We start from the raw sequence: 19,956 nt of genomic DNA, 5'->3' as shown, positions 1-19,956 counted from the left end.
GGAAGAAGATATGGGGTCAAAGTAACATAAGGAGCAGGCAACTAGAAAGACAGAAACACAGCAGTACCAGGGGGGACTTATTTTTTGTGTGACTCACAACAGTCACATCTATGGTCGCTTTCTTAGTTTAAGTATGCAATTTAAAACATAATATAAGTAAAACCCTCCACTGAAAAGGGGCTTTTTCAGCTCAGTGGACAATCTCAGTAAACAAATGTAAAATAAAACTAAGTGTAAATAAAATGTAAAACACAGTGTAAGGAAAACAAATCACAATATACAAAATAGAAAAAGCCAATAAAGGAGTACAAACCTCAAACCTCAATTAAACCTCAAAATGCACTCACTCGAGGCACTCCTTAAAATGGAGATAATCGACATCTGTGCAGTGACAGAGACCTGGTTCAAAGCTCCAGAGAGCACCCCTGCATTACCAGGCTATAATCTATACCACACCTTTCGGCCACCTAACCCAGAAAGAAGCACTAAAGGTGGAGGTGTGTCCATATTTATTAAGGATATCCCCACCTCCAGGCTAGTTGCACAGCATAATGCATCCGAGATTATCCAAGTGCAACTAACTCTGGGCAAGACCGCAATCCAAACTGTAGCTTGCTACAGACCCCCAACCATGCCCCAGGATTCCCACTCCTTATTTCTTGATACACTGGAAAGTATTAGGGTACAACCCAACACCTTAATGATGAGCGATTTCAATTACCCCACCATTAACTGGGAAAACTACTCGTGTACCAACTCTTTTGCTCAACGTTTTCTGGAATTCATAAATCCCAATGCCTTGGATCAACTTATTCACACCCCCCACCAGGGGCAGCAATATCCTAGACCTGGTCATTACCAACATGGGCAACCAGTGTTCCACACCAGAGGTCAATTCCTCGGTCAGATCCAACCACAAGCTAATCACCCTAGAAATCCACATCCCGCCCCACCCCCAATTAGGGAAACCACCATAAAAAACTTCTCCAAAGCCAACCTCACACTTCTTAAGACAGAAGTGGCAAACTTCATGACACCCATGCAGACAGACAATAGAGGTACGACTGCTAAATCCTGCACAAATGCACTTTATAATCACTTACACAAGTGCATGGACCATGCTTTCCCTAATAGAACCAAGATGCTAAACTCCAAAAAAAGGAAGCCAATCCGGTGGTCCTCTGCCATAAACAAACTCTACAACAGAAGAAAGAAACTGTTGCAAAAAATAGTAAAATTCCGTGACTGGAGGAACTCTCTGGTCAACCTCAGTAAGAAGGTGAGATCCCTCATAAAATCCTCCAAAGCTAGTTACGAAAACAAAATTGCCACTGACTCTAAAGACAACCATAAAGCATTCTATAGCTATGTCAAGAATCTCAATGGCAACACTCAGATCTGCTCTGAGTTACAGCACAATGGCACTAAACATACAGAACCAACTGATATTGCCAACATCCTGGCAGATAGGTTCAGTGCTAACTTTAACTCCCACTCACCCCCTAGAGGGCCCATCTCTATACTGGAAGAATGCAAAGTTCCTGTAATCATGGCTGCACAGGTAAAAAACACACTCTCCAAAGCCAAGAACACAGCATCCATGGGACCTGACAATATCCCAGGCTGCATTCTACATGAACTACAGAATGAACTGGCACCCTACCTAAGTACCATGTTCAATCATAGCCTCATCTCAGGCTTTGTGCCCACTGAATGGCGCACCATGATGGTTATCCCACTCCAAAAAGGGGGAGCCACAATGGACCCTGGGAACTACCACCCCATTAGCCTGACGAGCCTGGTCTGCAAGGCCATGGAACCGATCATCATGGAACCCATAAACAAAGACATTGGTAATCTCCAAACTCTGGACCCTACCCAGTTCGGGTTTGTAAAAGGCAGATCATGTCTCCTAAACCTGACTGACTTCTTTGAAGCAGTCATCAAAGCCATAGATGAGGGTAATGTGGTTCACACAGCTTATCTAGATCTCGCCAAGGCTTTCGACACCATCCCCCACTCTGGAATTATAGATAAGCTCACTAAACTAGGTATAAATCCCTATGTCACAAGATGGGTTGTCAACTTGCTCAAAGACAGAACCTACACTGTGAAAGTAGCAGACTCCAAATCCGACTTCAGACCAGTGACAAGTGGAGTACCACAGAGTTCAGTCCTGGGTCCTATCCTGTTTGGTATCTACTGCTCTGAAGTACAGGCTAACACAGAAGGTCTTTGGCTAACAAAGTTTGCAGATGACTGCAAACTAGGAGCCATTATCGAAACTCCTAATGATTTGGACATACTTCAAAAGGGCCTCACTGAGACAGATGCCTGGTGTCAAAGCCATGGCCTGAAGCTCAATGCCAAAAAGTGTATTGTCATCCCCTTTGGTAAAAACTCTGTACCCATGAACTACCTCATAAGTGGTAGTCCACTTAATGCCGGAAGTGTGATAAGAGACCTTGGGACACAGGTGGACAGTAATCTCTCCTTTGATAATCACATCGCCACAGTGGTCAGGAAATCCTTCTACATGGCTCACCTCATCACAAAAGGTTTCTCATCCAGAAAAAAAGAGGTTATTGTTCCCCTCTACTCATCACTCATTAGACCAATTATAGAGTACAACGCCCCTTTTGGTATGTACCTCACAAGACATCTACAACCACTGGAAAGGCTACAGAAATATCTCACAAAGAGGATTACTGGCTTCAAACAGATGCCCTACGCAGACCATCTAAAAAAACTCCAGGTTTACTCTGTCACATATCGCCTACTCAGAGGCACTCTCTGCCTAGCATACAAAGTTATGTCAAACCCAGAGCTGTTGGACATGCTCCACTTAAAGAAATCCCAATCCCTCTGAACTACATGCTGTAGGGACCTAAACCTTGTCACCACAATAAACTGAACATGCTGGAGGGATAGATTCCTGTCCCAGAGACTTCCCATACTCTGGAACAGACTACCTATCTATGTTAAACAGAGCACCTCATTAGCACTCTTCAAGAAAAATCTTGATGATTGGATGGGAAATAGGAAATTCACCGCAGCGATCACTTCTGTGGCTCTGCTGGATAGGGGCACAGGAAAATAATTTTCTTGGGTGGCAAAAGCCAGGGTATCTTTTTGGCTAGGCTTATATAGGCCCTAGGGCTAATAGCCTAGTAACTACCTATGAACCTATGAACCTACCTATGAACCTATGAACAAAATACATGAAAGTAAAAGCAAGCTTAGCTTTTCCTCACAGCAAGTTGTAGAAGATTCTGGGTGAGCTTTTCCAGTACAGGATAAAGAAGTACCAACTGGGATCCCAGTTCACAGAGCTTCAAACACGTCCACTACCGGATGGTTTTGCAGTGGAGGACCCCAATGTTGATGGGGTAGGGACCTGTGTTGGCATGGTTGTCTGCACCAACGGGGATAGCATTTCTTCTGCATGCTGAAGAAAAGCTTCAACTGGCTAAATTTTCATGTCCAGTACTCTACCAGTATATTCTCAACCAAATGCCGAAGCCTCCTTCTGTGAGGCTTGCTAGGGTGCCATGTGCCTGCGTGCCTACAGGACTGGTGACTCCACTTCAGCCCTGCCAGGACATTCCAGGATGAGCAGAGAGTGATCTGTCCATAGCTGGGAGGTACATGCCTGGTCTGGTCCTGAGGGATTTGAACCTGTATAAAAAGTAAAAAATGGCAGAGAAGCAAAACATCAAAGAAGAAAGAAATGCATTAGCAAAAGAAGAAAAAAAAGAGAAAAGGGGTGTCCCAAGACAAAACACAGAACCACAATAAATCCACACAATACTGTTTTGATGCAATTTAACAACAATGAAAAACAAATCTTTATTGAAGTAAAACTTGTGTATAGGAAGTGCTTATGCTTAAGATTGGGGGTGGTGATTTCAAAATGTGCTTCTGTATTTGGGAAGTGCTTATACATATTTGTGATGAATTGAAATGGCAATGGATTTTTTTCTTTTTAAAGGACTGTATGTTTAAATTATGCTTAAATTATGTACTTTCAGTACACACTGTACATTGCCTCCCCCAAAAAAGAAAGAAATTACCAATTATTGCAGTTAGTCGAGTTAACAAATCATATTATAAAACATTTCTTTTGATCAGTTGAGTCGTTAGTGGCATTTTTTTCAGCTGTGAAGTTATAACAAGACTTTAACTAATCTAAAAGGGAGGCGAAAGCCAAACACACTCTGGCTAGGCTTATAAATGCCCTAGGGCAGATAGCCTAGTATCAACCTATGAACCTATGAAGAGGAGTACTACAGAAATCTGTAAAGCATTGATTTATCAATTATCCTGCAACCATAACTGTTATATAATAATTTGTATTATGCACTTTTAAAAAGGAAATATCTTTTTGACACTTTGCACTTACCAGAAAACTCAACTAGGAGATGCATTTTTCTCTTCTCTTGTTGGCTGTTAAATGTTTTTCCAACTCAGCTGTCAGTGAAAGAGAAGGATAGTCCTGTTTATCTCCATTTGAAATTATTCTACATATAAACATAAATATGCCTTACCTTGTAGCTAAACATTGTTTTTCTTTGCCTTTCTCAGTTTACCTTTTATATGTGTACACGTGTGAATTCCATTCCATTCCATTGAATTTTGTAGGACAAATGAGTGATATGAAATGAGTCTTGAGTTTTGTTTTAAAAATTCATTAGCAGCTAGAAATATTTATGAACAAACAACTAAGTTAAGAAATTTTTAGTTATATTTATGTATCTCTCAGAAAACTATCTTAATGTAATATTTCTCTGTTACAACTTTTTCCCTGCAATGGTAAACGGTTATAAATCTGTGACTGCAACTTTTATTTCATACCTTTATTTTATGCAGTGAGCATTTCTGATACTTGAACAGAGGTAAAAGATGTACATAGTTACCAATACTGATTAGTATTTTAATAGTCTTAACTGACATGTCTGTTTATTTTTGCAGCCTAACACAGAACCAGTTCATAGGTTCATAGGTAGGTACTAGGCTATCGGTCCGAGGGCCTAAGTAAGCCTAGCCAACAAGGTTCCATGGTTTATGCCACCCAAGAAAGTTAATTTCCTGTGCCCCTGTTGAGCAGAGCCACAGAAGTGATCACCGGGGTGTATTTTCTATTTACCATCCACTCATCAAGATTTTTCTTGAAGAATGCGAATGAGGAACTTTGCTTGACATAGATGGGTAGCTTGTTCCAGAGTATAGGGAGTCTCTGGAACAGGAATCTATCCCTCCAGCATGTCCTGTTTATTGTGGTGACAAGGTTTAGCTTGGAGAGACTGGGATTTCTTTATGTGTACTAAGAAATGTATAAAACAAACAAGTAATAATGCTCTATAGCACAGTAGGAACAAGCCCAAAATGCAACCAAATAGTAGTAGTCCTGATAATTTAATGAATTGCTTTTCATTATGATAGATACAATAACTTCCTCAGATAACATTAAATTCATTCATCCACATTTAAATTACATATTCAAAAACCATGTGACAAAAATAAACCAACCAGCAAGATGGATATTCAACAAAGCTATGCCATTAAGTTTCCTACCATATAACGTTGAAGAGATACTCTGAATTAAAAAATCTTGTCTGTCATATACTTCAATGTTGAAAACCTTTTAAGATAAATTTATAACAACACATAGTTGCATACTCACAAACTTAAAAGTATTGTTTAAACTTCAATTCTGTGAATTAAAGTAATACTAACATATGCCTATAATTCTGAAGAACATTGTTGTTTAATGTTCTATATATTTTTACCTGTTCAAGCTTTTAAGGTTTAACAGGCACAAGATATTACATGCTTCATTTAGTCCTGGGTTATGAAATGCATTTAAAATTAACTGCCAATATAACTCAAGCTCTTCTAAATGAAATGCAGTAGGGCCACCTCTTACATCTATTTGTACCTGATCAATTGCTTTAAAAGTAAATGTGTGCCCTCCAGTCATTTGGGAATGTCTTGCCAAGGCATTGTCTATTTTGTTCCTATCAATGGCATACACGTTTGTATATTCTGTCACGCAATCTACATTCTGTTTTACCTACATAGAATACTGTGCAGAATTTACACTTAGCTATATACACTACAAATCTAGAATTACACGTCAATTTAAAATTAAGTTGATATTTCTTGTCATCAATGGTAAATGCCCTTCCTGAATCAATCAGTTCACAAAATCTACACATACCACAAGGTGGCTTACCAGCTTTCCTATTTGCACCCCTAAAGTGTTTACTTTTTAACATATCCTTGAGGTTACATCCTCTTCTAAACACAATTTTAGGCGAAGAGCCCAATTTTCCTACCAACAATTTATCATTAACTATTAATTCCCAATTTTTATAAATAATATGGGAAACTGCTGAATTATCCAAATTAAAGGTAGCAATAAAACTAGACTTGTAACTAAGTGAGGTGCACGTTTGAGTCAATGTTATGTTTTGTGCAGACATTACATTCGTTGTATTAATAGGTGCATCCTGAAGCTTTAAATCACAACTCCCTTTATATAAAATAGGGGAAATCACTTTATTTTCTTTCTTGTATTGTACTTCCTCCACTAAAGCATTGATTAAATCAATCAGATAGCCTCGTGTCTGGAACATATTACTTAAAGATGTACATTCAGTTATAAAATCAGACTCAAGGGACACTATTCTCGCTGCTCTTCTTAGTTGTCCCTTAAGAATAGAGTGCTTCTGTGAAAAAAGGATGACCGCTTGAAAAGTGCAAAAAAGAGTTGCAATACGTCTTTTTTCTAAAGATGTTAGAAACCAGTCTAGAGTTAACCACATCTTTAGTTAACTTAATATCTAAATAATCTATCGAGTCAATGCTGTAGTTAAAGGTAAACTCAAGAAATTCCATTGTACTATTTAAATAGTCAACAAAGGCACTTGCTTGTACGAAATCCCCTCAGAAGACTATAAATATGTCATCCAAAAAACGGGTGTAATATTCTAGGTTCGCCATGTGTGATGGATTGTTGAAAATAAATTCTCTCTCCCAGTAAGCCAGAACCAAATTGGCCAAACTGGCACCACATGGCGAACCCATAGCTACACCCGTCTTTTGTAAATAAAATTCTTGATCAAACGTAAAATAGTTGTTGGTAAGAATAATGTCAAGCAGTTCTTCTACTAATTGGATTTCTTGCTCAGGTGCCCCCTTAGATTTCAACATTAAACTCACCCATTCAATGCTCTCTTCATGTGGAATAGAGGTGTAAAGATCCTTGACATCAATTGTTAAAGAATTGTTGTTATTACTAAATTCAAAGTTATTCATGTTGTCTAAAAATGTCCAAGACTCTTTACATACTTGAGACTCAAACTGAAGGTATTTTTGTAATATAGTATCAACAACCTTAACACTAGGTTAAGTAATTGACCCTCTGCTATCAATAAGAGGTCTCATTGGTGGATTTTGGACATTTTTATGTACCTTAGGTATACCAAACATAACTGAAATCTTTGGGAAGGACACCATTATATAATTATATGTATTAATATCTATTTTAGCCTCTATAAACAAATAGTTAAGGTAATACGATTTTGAGCTATATTCAGCTCATTAAGAGAAACTTTAATATAAGCATCACTGTCTAATAATGACTTCATTCTGTTATTATAATCAACCTGATCGAAAATGGCTAACCCTCCTCCTTATCAGGTTTAATCACTCTAACATTCAATGATCTCAAGTCATGGAATGCTGACATTTCATCATAAGTGACATTTCTCTTAACAAACCTATTATTAAAATGTGATATATGTCTTAAATCTAATTCACGTATATTTTCAAAAATATTCAATACAACACAGACAGGGACTAAAGGTGGAGGTGTCTTGATTTACATCAAAAATAAATATACCTCAAGGCTGGTCAGAGAGGACATACACTTGAGCTTCTCCATGTTCAAATAACAATAGGAAGAATCCAATACCACTTCCTTGCAAGCTACACATCCCCATCTGTGAACCAGGAAACCCATAACATGTAAATAAACTTACTGGAAACACGCACCATCTAACCCAATACCATATTCATGGATAACTTTAATTACCCGACTATCAACTGGGAATTCTGTATGACACCAAACGTACAGGCACAGAGATTCCTGGTTTTTGCATACACAAACTCCCTGGACCAAATTGTCAATACACCAACCAAGGGCGCAACTATACTGGATCTGGTCCTCACTAATATGGGAGATTGCTGCATAAGCCCAAGTATAATGCCTTCTATTTCCTGTGAGTTACCTAATAGCGCAGTCAAATTAAGCTTTCTAACAAAGCATTTCAGATCCGTAATAGTCCTAGCTAAGTTGACATGCCTGCTAGGAACAAACGTATTACCTTTAGATAGTAACTCCACTACTGCTGGGTCAACCACAATACGTGAATAATTAAAAACATTAAAGTCACCAGCAGAATTAGATAAAACATTAAAAGTCAATTTTGAACTGTCCACTAATGCTTGCACTTGTTGCATTGTCCGTTCCTTGATTTCTGAAACTTTTTCTGTTTTGAAACATTCCCCATTTGGTTGCCATTGTGAAAATTTTGATTGTTGTTACTATTACGTGTTGAAATGTTGGCACTATTGTTCAAATTGCGAGTACGTTCGCTACGTCTTGGCATGTCAGTATTTACAGAAGTTTGGTCATTAGAGTCATGAGAGACATTATCCTTATTAGAGTCATTATAAACTTCAGGCCTATGTCCATTTGGTGACCATACTTGTGACAGCGATGGTCAAGGATAAGCTGCGCCGTCATCGTATGCTGACCTGTCCCATTTTAGTTTTTTAATTTTGTTGCTTTTAAGTCTCTCAGTGAGCTGGACAGTACTAGAAAAAATTCTAGCATAGTCATATTTATATCTTACAAATTCACAGTCACTTTTAATCTCATTGTCCAAAACCGACACCTCAGCTGTTAAAGTCTCAATAAAAGATGAATAATGTTTAACCATCACGTTCATTAAATCAAACCCTTGCTTATCGAATAACCTGATAAGCTCTAAATGAAAGTCAGAGTCAGGAATGAGACCCGTAGGGTATTGAAATGAACGCAAACCTTTAGGAACTATGCGTTGTTGTAAGCACTTGTTGAAGTACACTATTTTCAACTGCAACTTTTTTAATTTCAAAAGTTTGTGGTCAAATAATTTTAGCTTGTCAGCTAGTAAAGTAGCACTGACCTGTGCATTTAGAGTGTTGTCAGCCGGTTGCCCCTGTGTTGACGCGAGTCCAGTTTGTAACTTCATATTGTTGTTAATCCACTTGGTGTACTTAGCTAAACTCTACTTTAGGTGTAGCATGTCCAACAACTCTGGGTTTAACATAGCTTTATATGTTAGGCAGAGATCTCCTTGGAATAGGCGATATGCTACAGAGTAAAGCTGGAGTTTTTTGAGATGGTCAGTGTAGGACATCTGTTTGAGATCAGTAATACTGTTTGTGAGGAACTTCTGTGGCCTTTCCATCTGCTGCAGAGGACTTGTGAAGTACATTCCAAAAGGGGTGTTGTACTCTATAATGGGTCTAATGAGTGCCAAGCAGAGGGGAACAATGACCTCTTTTTTCCTGGATGAGAACCCCTTTGTGATGAGGTGCGCCACATAGAAAGATTTCCTGACTACTGTGGTGATGTGATCATGAAAGGAGAGACTACTGTCCACCTAGGTCCCAAGGTCTCTTATCACACATTCAGCATTAAGTAGACTGCCTTTTATGTGGTAGTTCATGGATACAGAGTTTTTACCAAAGGGGATGACAATGCATTTTTTGGTATTGAGCTTGAGGCCATGCCTCTGACACCAGGCATCTGTCTCAGTGAGACTCTTCTGTAGGATGTCCACATCATTTGGGGACTCGACTATGGCTCCTAGTTTTCAGTCATCTGCGAACTTCATTAGACAGAGGCCTTCTGTGTTAGCCTGTACTTCAGAGAAGTAAATACCAAACAGGAGAGGTCCCAAGACTGAACCCTGTGTTACTCCACTTGTCACTGGTTTGAAGTCAGATTTGGAGTCTGCAACTTTCACTATGTGGGTTCTGTCAGTGAGCCAGTTGGCAGCCCATCTTGTGAGGTAGGGATTTATACCTAGTTTAGTGAGCCAGTTGGCAACCCATCTTGTAACGTAGGGATTTATACCTAGTTTAGTATTGTCTTTCTTCAAAAGATGGATTTCTGATTACAGAAATGCCACTAATTTCTTACGCATTTCATAGTATCAGTACAAGTAAATATTTTCAAGTAAAGACATCTGAGTCTGGAAGTACATGTAGTTATGCAATTTTTAACCCACTTTTTTGATATATATGTATATATTTATATTTTATATATGTATATATATATATATATATATATATATATATATATGGGTCTATATGACAGTTCATATGGTCGACTGTTTATTTGGTCGACAGTTCATTTGATCGACAAGCATTTGCCCCCTTCCCCAATGTTGTGTGACCCTGGAGTTGTTATATATAGTTAGGGGGTGTGGGGCACAGACCCCCACATTGGGAGGTGTTGGGGCGAAGCCCCCCACCTAAAATGCTTGTCGATCAAATGAACTGTCGACCAAATAAACAGCCGACCATATGAACTGTCGACCAAGTCATATAGACCCATATATATATATATATATATATATATATATATATATATATATATATATATATGGCTTCCCTACGTTAGACCAACAGTACACAACACCGACACCCACAACACCAACACCACAAGAACGAAACCGTAAAAACACGAAAGTGCACATGCCTGATAAACCACAATACTGACAGTTAACAAAACAAAATGTTCGCTGTTCCACACAACACACACACAACACAAGCACACCAACAACCTAAAAACCTGCACTACACCTTACACACAACTATCTATGCACTAACCTTAACCCAAAACCTAACCCTAAGGTCCGTCATTATCGCACACTTACCATACACGCGCCCTTACTCTAACTCCCTTAATTCACCCCTAACCCTCAAGTCCCTCACTATCGCACACTTACCTTACCCGCACCCTAACCCTAACTCACTTAATCCACCCCTATCAAGTCCCTCACTATCGCACACTTACCTTACACGCACCCTAACACTAAATCCCTCACTTTCGCACACACACCTTACCTGCACCCTAACCCTAAATCCCTCACTATCGTACACTTACTTTACATGCACCTTAACCCTAAATCCCTCACTATCGCACACTTATTGAGTCACTTTACATGTTTTCCATGTCGGTGTTTTCGCTGTTGGGATTACGAGTTGTCAGTTAGCTGCTCCGTCGGTCTTCTGGCGTCGGTGATGTGATTGTCAATCTTCCGAGCTTTCGGTCTAACGTAGGGAACCTATATATATATATATATATATATAGGTATATATGAATTAAGAAATAATTTTACATACTGTAAACTCCGGCCTTCTCACCATAACCTGGTGAACCTATTCAGCCAGCTAGTTATTATTATGCTTCTGCAAATCATCCGATGGCACTGCTGACTGGAGTGGGTTATAGCTGTCAGGGTTGACAGGTAGTCAACCAACTCCTGCTAGATATCATTTTTTTTCTTCCATGTACTCTGACCCGTGCACACCTGGATCTTCTCCAGGTATGAGTCATGCAAAAGGTAAAACATTATTAAGGTCTCTTTCTCAGTCCAGCTAGAAGCAAACCTCTTGCCTTCATAGCTACTGCCGTCATTCGAACAGCCAGAACCAGAATGAGGAAAGTAACATGAGGGATATATTAAGCAAGATTAGAACCACACCCTGTTGCATGTGACATCACATTGACCAAACCCCTTTTTTTGCTAGCATGCCTACTACAGCAGGTATTGATACTATTGGCAAGTCTGGTGTAACCTAAACTTTATTGTCACATATTGATATTTCTTAAAGGAAAACATTTAACTATCCCATCCATGTGAAATAAATTATTTTTAAATATATGCATAATAACTGTCATCGTTAATGTTTGTGTCATGCCATGAAGTGACACTTTTTTTTCTGTTTTGTTACACAAGTATGGGAAAAATAAAATGTCAACAGTAATGTTAAAAATGATTTTTATGACTTAGTGATATGTATCCCATGTTAGGGTGAGACATACAGTATTCAATGGGCAGGGATTAGCCACCATATTCCTTTCGACCTGACATTTAGAGGACTTCATTTTGAACTTTACAGCTATATTTTCATTCTGGCTCATTTAGGGCAATCCACAGACCACAGTGGACAGCTTGGAAGTGCTGTGGAGTTCATAATACTCCACAGTGCATGCATGTCTCCTTGAAATATGTTCATGTACTGTGGGACATGCATTCAGAATCGATGAAATGTCAAAATACACAGATATGCCTTAAAATACATTTGTGTAATACTGCGATTCAAAGAAACACATATACATTTGCCTAATTTTCATAACAAACGTAAATCTGGCTGATTTTATGCCAACAGGTTGAGTTTTGCCATATTGATTTACAAATAGCTGAGCTAGGTGACAAGTGTCTTTGGATACTGCAGACATCTCAAAGTAAGAAAAACTTTATAAAATAGCTGTTATTTCTCAAGAGACACTTTAACAGTTACTGTAACATTGATTTAAAGCACTCTTTCAATGCAATTTGATTTGTAGTGTGGATGTATTAATGCCATTGCGTAACTAGTAATTTTTGACCATAGTGTGCATGTGTTAATGCTATTGCATAAGTAGTAATTTTGGACCATAATGTGCATGTATTAATACCATTGCATAATTGTTAATTTTGGACCAGTTGTTGAAGTTGCCTGACATCTGCAGTACATTGTAATTTTAATAATTGATCATTAGATCATTAAAGAAGTTAGTGTAATGTAGTGATTGTGCACACATGGAAAATTCTTATTATACTTGAAAAATTAAAGTATGCAAGGACAGAAATAGAAATATGTGATAAATGTGATGTTCTGCTACTGACAGTGAGGGGAAACTACCTGATAATGGCAGATAGTAGTGCAGGCTGGTTTTGGTGTAACTGCTGTCATTATTGAATAAACTGTAGTCGTGTAGTTTAGATAACATTTTTTTTGCTTATTTATTTATATCTGTGGATGGCAGAAATAGCAGGCTTCTGGTTTCTACTTTAACAGCTGATACCATCAGAACAGCACTGTGACAAATGTCTGACTGCACCCTTTTTTCTACTTTTGCTAGTACTGATGGAGAATAAGGTATCGAGGCGTAGATGTGCTAACTTTAGCAGTGAGGAAAGCTGCGCACTCATGGCACCACTTAGCACATATGACAAACTGCTGTTTGGTAAATGAGGACCCCCGACAAGCCAAGAGAAACAATGCATAAAGCTAAATAGTTCTTGAAATCAGTACTTTTCTTTCACTGGCAAAGTGCAAGAAAAGGACAAAATATCTGGTAGCATGTTCTGGAAGCAAGGCCAAGCAGAATGCAGTTTCCTGTACCACTATGGGGGTGATGGTGGTGGTGGTGGGGTTCCAAATGTTATTAACTTAACACAAGATAATGAATACTTTCTGTCCATCCATGGGGATGACTATGATACAGAAGATGGTGCAACTGGAATAATTAGAGGTAGTGTGGCCTCTATTCCATAATACCAAAGTCTGCAGCAGCATTTATATTCATCGGTTCCTGATGGATGGTTTAAAATGTACACCTCTTATACTTAAAACTGTATGATGACAAAGACTGTTGTAATTAAACATGTCAAAAGTCATTATTATTTTAGGTGAGCCGTGTATATCAGCAAGTAAATGAAGGCAGAGTACATGGTAAATGTCCCAATCACCCCCTTGTAAGCATACTGTGCCATTTGCTGTTACATTGTTATTAATGTTTTGTAATAATTTGTTTTACAGAGTCAACATCAGAAACAAACAGTTCAACTGTACCAATAAATGTGGATGAATTCAACAGCAGAATGGGTGTTTCTGATGATGATAACACCAGCCTGAGGGAAGTGGCAGGAAGTCTCCAAGTTTAATGGCAAGTTCTCTCACCTCAGAACACATTAGTAATTCTACAGAAAGTGACGCTGCATCACAAAGTCAAACACAGGCTGATGTTCCACTCACACTTGTACAGCAGAAACAACCCTGCATCTCTACATCTGTATCTGCAAACACAGAAGAACACTATGATGGCAGACATTCTGAAGTCACATTGTCCATGATGACAACATTAAAAAGACGTGTCAGACACAGGAATTATTTACAACTACCCTGCAAACACATAAAGCACTTCCTGCCCAACAAGAAATGTGCCATGACATTATTATGGGTCAAAGTACTGCAACAGACAGTCAGCTAGAAGCAGTCAAAATCTATAGTTTATGTGGGATGATTTTCAACACTAGTTTGAATTGGCACAGAGCAGGAATAAAGCCATGGTGTCACTGATGCATAATATGGTGACACTTCAAACATGAGTTGCAGCCTCCATTTGTACACTGTTTAGGACATACCAGAGTCAAGCTGGACTCAGTCCTATGAGGGGCAGGGAACGGGGTACTGTCCCGACACGTGGCAAGAAATGACATGATACTAGCACTTGTTCTCAAGGCAGTAATGTGATTACTCACAGTGAGCAATCACAACACACTTCTCACAGGCCATGTTAATGGTTATCTACACCTAGGAGAACCTCACGTTTGAGGTCATGATTACAGTCACACAGCAGTGTCAGGTCATTGACAGCAGGAACACCTTCCTTCAGTAGACCACACCACTGGTCTAACTCACCTTACAGTTCCCAGGGTAGCCCATCCTCCAAATCAGTTGCATCATCAGTGGGTATATTAATAGGAGATGTGTATGACTCATCTGATATGGAACTAATATGAATTACTTTCACTGACACAGCTTTCTGTTTAGCAGTAATGATGTTTGTCGGGGGTTGTATTTATATTCAGTTATTCCCTTTACAGCTATTATTTACACCATACTCTGAATCTGAATCATTCACAGAACTTCATATTCAATTGTAAACTGGATTGCGGGGAGAGGGGAAGTCTGTGTACATCTGTGAGGTACGTGAATAAACAATGGACAAAAGACAATGAAACATGGATTATCATTCCTTCTGGTTGCAGTCGAATAAGAAATGTCAAATAAGAAATCGTAGTAATAATGAGCAAACATTTTTTAGGTCCAATACATCATAAAGAAATGTCACATTAAAATAAGCATCCTGCTGTGTAAACTTAACTGCTGCCACTACACCCTCCTGACTGCACAAATGACAGTTACTATAACAGAATTTATTTTGTATGACACTCAAAAGCAATCTGATGTGCAGTAGAACAGAATACAATAAACAGAAATCATAGGATCATAGGAACATAGGAGGTTACTAGACTAATGGCTATGGGGCCCTTACAAGCCTAGCTAAGAGTCTGTACCAGGACAGATCCCTGGGGAACACCACTAGTGACAGGTCTGCTGTCGGAGGTGGCGGCACCTATTTTGACCTTGTGGGTCCTATCGGTGAGCCAGTTGGCCATCCGTCTAATGAGATAGGGATTTATGCTAAGTTGCATTAGCTTTTTGATGATGCCCAAGTGAGGGATTGTGTCAAAGGTCTTGGTCAAGTCAAGCTAAGCTGTATGTACTGACTTTCCCTCATCCAGGGCCTTAGTGACAGTCTCAAAGAAGTCGACTAGGTTCAACAAGCAAGATCTGCCCCTGACAAATCTCAATTGGGTGGGGTCAAGTGCTTAGAGATTGCCTATGTCCTTGTTTATGGGATCCATAATAATACACTCCATGACTTTACAGATCAGACTTGTCAAGCTAATGGGGTGATAGTTCCCCGGGTCAGTAGTAGCACCACCTTTGTGTAAGGGTATGAGAATGGCATATATAACTGAATATTTCATTTTTTCCAGTACTGCTTTTGAATAAATAATTAAAACAAAACTTATTCAGTACAGCAGGTACACTTGTAGATTTTTTTTATTGATTCAACACCTTCCAGCATCAATGAACAGGAATCAGTGAGCAGTCAGGCAAACAGGTAGTAACACAAAACTATTTTAAGATGAAAGAAAATGTCTGATGATCAGTGACAGCAGATTGTGCACCACATAGCATTGCCCACAAATATCACCGCATGGCTCAATTATACTCTGTGTTTTTTACAATGAAAAGGAAACACTAACCTGAATGTCCTTGTCCAGAGTTCTGTTCTACATAAGACTCTTAACTTGTGCAGCCACCTGCTGTGCATGAGCCTTCCTCATGGAGTCACTTACTACTGATGCCAACTGGTTATCATTAACCAAAGTGGGACTACAACTGGGAGCTCCAGTGACAGCATATGTCACTTCACTACCAGACAGGTGCATGATCATGTTATGCAGAATGCAATAGGCAGTAAGCATCCTGCATGCATTAGCTGAGTCATACTGAAGGGCATGCAGGCACCTGAAATGGCTCTTCAGGAGGCAAAACACCCTCATATATATATATATATATATATATATATATATATATATATATATATATATATATATATATATATATATATATATATATATATATATATATATATATATATATATATGTCCTCTGCAGCTCCAGAAGAGTTTCTCACTGTTGTCATGAGCCATGGATCTAGTGGCTATCTGACATCCCCTTTAAAAAAATGAGGCAGAGAGAGAGGGGATGGTTGGAAAAACAGGAAAATAAACATTAATATACAACAGTAAAGCTTAATATAAATGATTACATAACAAAATGAAAAAACAAACAAACAAAATTCACTTACCAACAAGATGACCACCAGGCAACCTAGCATATAGGAAGAGGTGGTAGAGTGAACTAGTGTGCCAGATATGGGAATCACATGCACTGTCAGGATGTTGGGCAGAGGCATTCGTGATGCACCCCCATGCATTGAACACTGCTTGGTAACTGATGGAATGATAGCCCTACCTGTTGTGGTACTGCTTACCCTGTTGATTAGGAAGGGCTGTAATTGCAACAGGGGAGCAATGTATTGCACCAAGTACCGCAGGGATATGTGCCAACCTATAAAAGGCACACATAGTCCTGGCTTTGGTGATCATGGGAAATTGATGTACTCCACAGGTGTCAAGAGTATATCCAGGAACTGTTTTAGTATCCTTGAGGCAGAAGCCTGTGAGATTGTCAACATGTCCCCAGTCATCCTCTGGAATGTTAAGTATAGTGAGGGCTATACATACTTTGGAGTCCACAGGAATGGGAAGTCCACACATTCCTCCACTGCCCCTATGGGTTCTAACATGCTCATTAAGACCCTTATAATATCCCTGCCCATTTTAAACCTATCAAGGATTTCTTAATTATCAAAGGTTATAATCAGTAATCCTTCGCTTACCTCGGTAATCCTTCACTTACCTCAGCCAAGACAGCAACTCAAACCTAGAAATAGCAAAGCTTGCTAGAAGAGACAGCATTTTTCCCAATTGCAACTCTGATATATTTTGCAATGCTACTTTTTTTATAGTGCACCTGCGACCAGCAGGGAAAAGTATGAAAAACTGACTATGAATTGCAAAAAATGAGATATAGTCTTCATTAGCATATGAAGATTTACATCAGTATTCTTTTCCATTTCATTATCTGCCCACTACTACCTGTCACTAATGAAACTGCATTTATTTCACAGTGATTGGCTCTGTTTGGGATCTTTTCAATGCTTTGAGGACTAGCATATATTTTTAGTTTTCCATCAAAGTTTCTGTATCTACAGTGTGTGGTAATGACCACAAAATAAGCAATGAAAAATACCATTCAGGCTCCAAAATACTGTGCATTTAATTGATACTCAGTCACATACACAGACAAAGACTATGTACTAAAATCAAATAGTCCAAAGTTACACAAATATACACCACAAATACACAAACAATGACACATCACAGCAGGCATGCACCAACAAATGCAGACATAGAAATAACTTTTTGGGGGGCAAGCCCTTCTGTGCCTCTCCTGTAAGTTTCTATAAGCCAAACCTGAGATAAAACAATAACACAACAGCAGGGAAACAGCATATTCCAAGTTCCTACTGTTCCATGAACTCACACAATATTGAACTGACTCATTTCAGTCTACTAACCACAGTTTGAAATCTTCAACCTTTGATGGATTGGACAGCTTAAAACTTTGACAGGCTGTGCAGTTAATTCATTGAATCACACAGTCAAACATGAGTGTGTTTATTTGTATATCTGCTCTATATATGTTTTTGTTTCTTGTTAAGAGATGTACTTTATTTTCAAATGTGTCCCCCTCCATGCTTCCCTGATTGTACTGTGGTTCAAACAAGCACTGAATTTGTGACTGGGGACTCGGACAGGAAGCCTTCAAAATAGCAAGGGACACAGTCTTTGTGTACGGCCTAATAAGGTCTTGAAATGGTGTGACATCAACGTTTCTCGAAAGACTGTTTAAGATTATATAGCTATATCATTTTCCTCCACTTATCTTTCATTACAAACATTTTTCGGCAATCTGAGTTTTTATTAGGCTTCTTTTCTGTTATGGTAGAAAAACCTACAATGCATTTGCTAGAAATTTGGCCACATGAATTCTGAGTTTCATTGCAAAGCCGTAGTCCTCCACCTCATTACTACATTCACACATAAGGTTCGTAGGTAAGTACTAGGCTAGCTTTGAAATGTGCTTGTGGAACTGATACAGAGGGGATCATCCTCCGCATCAGAATGGATATCAACCTATTCAAATTGTCGACACTTAGACAGAAGACCATGGTGCTTAGGAAGTGACTAAAGGAGTTCCTGTTTGTGGATGATGCAGCTATTGTGGCTCACACTCAGCAAGAACATCAATCACTCATGACTCGCTTTGCAGATTCCTGTATGGAATTTGGCCTGATCACTTTAAAGAAGACCCAGGTGATGGGACAAATTGTGGACAATGAGCTCTCAAACATGGTGAGCTGGAAGTTGTCCATGAGTTCATGTACCTAGGCTCTACAATTTCTGACAACTTATTGCTTGATAGCGAGATCAACTATCACATTGCAAAAGCTGCCACAATGTTACAATGTTTTCCAGGCTGACAAAGAGACTATTGGCTAATAATAAGCTCACTGTGCACACCAAGGTGTCGGTTTACACAGCCTATGTTTGGAGCACATTATTGCATGCCAATGAAACATAGACTGTGCTCAGAACAGGAGCTGTGGCTGAATGTATTCCATATGCGCTACCTAAGACACATAATTGGTAACTCATTGTAGGACAAGATGCCCAACAGCATCATTCTTGGGAGGATGGGCACCACCTCAATGTTCACTGTCCTGAAACAGAGACTTATGCATTGGTTGGGTCATGTGTCAAACATGATGGATGACTGAATACCGAAAGACCTCCTTTTTGGAGAGGTGGTGTCTGGAAAGAGACTGAAACGGTAACCCAAACTGTACTACAAGAACAAATGAAAGCATGAACTCAGCACTCTCTCCATCGGCATGAACAACTGGTATTCTCTTGGCTCAGACAAGATTGCCTGGAAATGGGAAGTGAAGAAAGCTCTCACTATGTATGAAACCACCTTGGCAAGGAGAGCAGAGGATAAGAGAGACATCAGGAAGATCCATGCCCATGATACCAGACCAAATTGACCTACTGCTGCTCAGTGTGTGGAAAGGACTACCACCCATGGATTGGATTTGTACAGCCACAAAAGATGCTGCTCGAATCAGTCCAACAGAGGTGCAAACCCATGATACTGTAGGATGGAAGGATGCTTACTAGTCTAGCTGTCCTTACAGGCCATTTTAAGCCTAGCCAATTTCCCTTCAAAGGTTAAAACTAAAACCTGTACCTTGCATCTCTGAGGTAAACACCTTAATCATTTCACCAAATTCCAATC

The sequence above is a fragment of the Protopterus annectens genome, chromosome 1.part1, assembly GCF_019279795.1.
Source record: "Protopterus annectens isolate FY-2018-M chromosome 1.part1, PAN1.0, whole genome shotgun sequence".
In the NCBI taxonomy this organism is placed as follows: Eukaryota; Metazoa; Chordata; order Ceratodontiformes; family Protopteridae; genus Protopterus; species Protopterus annectens.
This window is presented reverse-complemented; position numbering follows the sequence as displayed.